Genomic DNA, 4,303 nt, shown 5'->3' with positions numbered 1-4,303 from the left:
TCGTGTTTTTGAGACTTCTTGAACCAAAAATCTTAGCATTTAAGCAATTCAGGAAGCCCTGTGGGTTTGGGGGAGTTTTCTTGAAAAATATTCTTTTCAGAGTTAGTCTAGTCTGCATTAGAGAATGTGTGCATGCTCAAATTTCTCCTAAGCTGAAAGGATCTTGCATTTCCTGATGGTGAATCTTAAAAGTCTGATTAAGACCAGACTGAATAGGGTCACTGGGTATCAGTCTGAGTTGTCAGATGGTTTATGATTCAACAGACAAAGGAGAAAAAAAAAAAATCCAATCTTGATAGGCAAAATTTTGTCTTATTTACCATTGTTAGAGTTACTTAAACATGACTGACAAGCTAAGCTCTCTGGAATGCTATATGTTTCAAACTATATTGTTTGGTATTCTACATGAAGCTTCTCCCTGAAGGACCTGATGCAGTTGAATACCCAACCTCATCTATCTGTTAAAAGTAACAACTAGAGACCTGTCATAAAAGATGGGAATGTTCCTGTCTAAGTGTTCTTCTGTATTGGTTCTGCCTTTTTGCAGACATCTCTGTGAACACAGAAGAAAGTGTCTGAGAGGGGCAGTTATGACTGGTGTGTGCAGTTCTGTACCAACTACATCTGGTTAGAAACATGCTTTTTTGTTAAACACTCACACTCTGTAGTTTGTTTAACAAATCCTGTGATTTCCAGAAGTAAAAAATTAAGGATTAAGCTATGGCTGACAGTTCCATACCATTAATATGGCTGTAGTAATGAGGATGGATTATAAAAATTATACTTGTCTTTTTTGGTTTTTGTAGTGAAGTTACTGTATTCCACACTTTTTTTTTTTTTTTTTCTAAAGCAAAGTGAGACTCCACGGCCTATCTGATAAAATTTCCTCCTAAGTGATGTTTTCCCCAGCTGTAATAAGACCACTCTCAGCTTTAGTCTGCTTTGACAATATAGTCCTTATTTAGACAATATATCTAGCTCTTGAGACAACTTAAACACTTCTGTAACTGTCAGGGTGATTGGGTGATGATGATGATAAAGATAGGGTTTACTACTTTGCTTTTTAGCATAGTAATTTTCACTGATGAAATACTTTATACAAAGCCCAGCCTTCTCTTCAGGAAAGAATGCGTCTGTGGATTTTTCAGTTCAGTTGTAGATAAAAGCCAACCAACTTCTGGTTTCAGCACTGTCTAGCCAGCAGGAATTAAATCTCGGCAAGATGACTACAGTGTGTCGTGTTCGTTTCAGGAAATGCCAGATGCATCTTTTTTGGTAGGTCTTTTTGGTTTGACGTTTTCCTTGTAAGCTAGAGCCAAAGGAGAAGTTGAACTGAATCTTCAGGGATGTAGTTTTGGTAGATTTGTAAGTGATTTTGTTTATCTTGAAGCTAAATCCTCTACAGACTATCTGTAATGAATGTAGTATTGCAAAAACATAGCTTGCAACATATGCCTGCCTTGATTTCTACCAAAAAAAGGAACTGGGCTATTCAAGGTCATTGAGTTACCCAAAGATTGAGCCTCTGATGGAACTGCAACAAACACCAAAAAGTGTCAGTTCCTTTGATTAATATATCATGAACAGTACTAAGTTCTCCTAATAAAAATGGGGGGGAGGGGGGGGAGGGGGAAGCCCAAAAGCCCAATGACCTCTAGTATACAGTTTCTGGTTTCAGGCTGCTGGGATACTTAAATTTGTTGCTGCTGTGATTTCCCCCCCCCAATACAGAATAATAGGAAAAATTCACTTAGCTTTCTTGCATGTACAATGTCACTTCTTTGGAATGTGTCCATGTTTTAAAATCAATCACAGTTCAAAACTTCCTGTGTAACTTTTTCCAAATCATTTATTCTTTTTAATATTTCAGAGGGCAAAATGTAAGTATGTAACTTGCTGTTCAAAGAAGTGCCACAAATTATTCTCTCCCAGGCCTTGAAGTGAATCACCTTAGTCAGCTAAGTCCATTGTACCTTTCATGGAAAAAATGGCCAGTAAATGAACAGCAAGCCTTTAAGTACAGGAAGAGGATGGAACATCATTCTTTTGTACTTGTGCAGTCTTCAAGCGTTGTCTTTGTACAGTGACTGAGGAACAGTAAAGAGATCACAACAAAGTTGAGCATATAATTAAAAGGTTATTTTGGGGAACACTTGCTTTGTTCAATGAACTGAATGTTTGCTTTTACTATTGGGGGGTTTTTTGCTGTAGTGTGTCATTTGACCTAGGGGAACAGAATGCTTTGTAAGCTCCTCAGAAAAGCTTTTTAAAGCTTTGTAAGCACTGTGCAGGAGAAAAAAATGCATGCTTATGAGCTGAATGAACTGTGGCTGGGAACAAAAAGCAGTTTGAGGAGTTGCACACTGAGCAGGAAATCTAATGGGGACAAAGCAGATGTGTGTCAGGCTTCTGTGTCCTGCTCAGCACGTGCTGCGTGAGGAAGCAGCCTGCCTGAGGGGAGCTGGCATTCATAAGGTGGGAGAAATGCAGCTACGAACTGAGAGATTGAGAAGCTGCCTGCTGAGTATGAGGGAGCAGAGCAGGCTTGTGTTCATTTTTCCTAACACCTGAGGACCACTGTGACCAGCTTCTGCAGCCAGGAAGGAGTTAGTGGACAAGAGTGAACAGTAAAGCCATAGATGGTGCTTGAGACCAGTAGAGGACACAGTGATGATGGCGACAAGCCACAAGACGCGGTCCTTGGCACTAGCCAGAGCAACTGTCACGGCACACTGGAGACCTCAACCCAGGCACAACCGTGGGGCGGACGTGGCTGTGCGGATGCAGGCTGCAGGGAGTGCCTGGAGCTTCTCAGAGGTTGGGGGTGGCAGCAGCCTCACAGGCAGGATCTGTGCTCTTGTCAGGACACCGAGCTGTCAGGTGAAGAAGGCTGGATGGCATCAGGAATGCCAACAGAAGGGCAAAGGTACTTTGTGGCTACTGTAAAAGCAAGAACCCCAATCCCCCACTGTATGGAAGGAGGGGAAGGCCAGAGGCAATGTTTAACCAGGGGAGGGCTGGGATTCCCATGGAAGTAAAAACAAGAAAGCTTTTTCTCCACCTGCAGATGCTTACTGAGATAACTGCAGAGCCCTGACAACAAGCCGGTGAGTTTTGTTGAGGGATGTATCTAGCCATGCTGTTGGAGCCAGTGAGGCTGAAAGTGACAGATAACAGTAGTCAGGGACCTCCTTTGCAACGGGATAAGGGCGCTCGCCCTGCCCATCAGACCTGTTTGTTCCTTGCCTGGGCCCACCTCTGGTATGTTGCTGGTGTCATGGGCAGAGCTTTGGGGTTTTTATGGCTATGGGACCCTCTTTGAGGAATGAGGTCTGCTAGGAAAAGACAGGACATGCCTGATGAAGATAATTATCTTTGCTGACAGGGTTGCTAACTTTGTGAAGAGTTTTAAACTAGGTTTGTTGGGTGTGGAGACCAAAGCCTGCGGGTATGTGGGAGCTGAAGGGAGCACACACAGAGGTGTCTGAGGAAGGGACATCCCTCACTGCAAGAAATCAAGGTGACTGGGATCATCTGAAGTTCTCTTCCACAAACAAGCGTGCGACAGAATAAACAAGAGAAAGTCTGTGCAGTCACAAAGCTGTGACATTGCTGGGATGACAGGAGCATGGTGGAACAGCTTGCCTGACTGGAGTGCCACAATAGATGGACACAAGCTTAAGAAGCAGGCGGGGAAGAAAAATGGAGGGGGGGAGGTCCACAGAGGAATAGTCTGAATGTGCAGAGCATAAATGGAATAGAAAAATCCCTGATGACAGGCCTGCCAAAAGTTTGTTGTTGTGGCTAAAGGGGAGGCCAACAAAGGGGATATTGTGGTAGGCATCTGCAACAGACCCCTCGATCAAGAAAAGGAAGAGAATGAAGCCTGCCTTAAACAATTTGAAGAAGTCTCCTGATTGCATGCAGTGGTTTTCATGGGGATTTTTAACCACTTCCGATTTGCAGGAAGAGCCACGTGGCAGAACACACACAAGTCAGGAGACTTGGAGTGTGTCAGGGACCATCTTTTACTCGGGTGCTGGACAGGGTGGTGGGGATGCTCTAGATGTGCTACCCAGGAATAAGGAAGAAATACTCAGATGCAACAGTCAATGGCAATGTTGGCTACAGTGACCATGAGATGACAGAGATAGAAATCCAGAGAGCAGAGAGGAAGACAAGTAGCAGAGTAATAGTCTTGGACTTCAGGGAAGTGAACTCTGTCTTGTTCGGGGTTCTGTTTGGCAGAAGCCTGTGGGAGGCTGCCCTGAGGGGTATGGGGGCCAGGGCTGGTTGCTTTTCA

Source organism: Aquila chrysaetos, chromosome 8 (genome assembly GCF_900496995.4).
Source record: "Aquila chrysaetos chrysaetos chromosome 8, bAquChr1.4, whole genome shotgun sequence".
Lineage (NCBI taxonomy): Eukaryota > Metazoa > Chordata > Aves > Accipitriformes > Accipitridae > Aquila > Aquila chrysaetos.
This window is presented reverse-complemented; position numbering follows the sequence as displayed.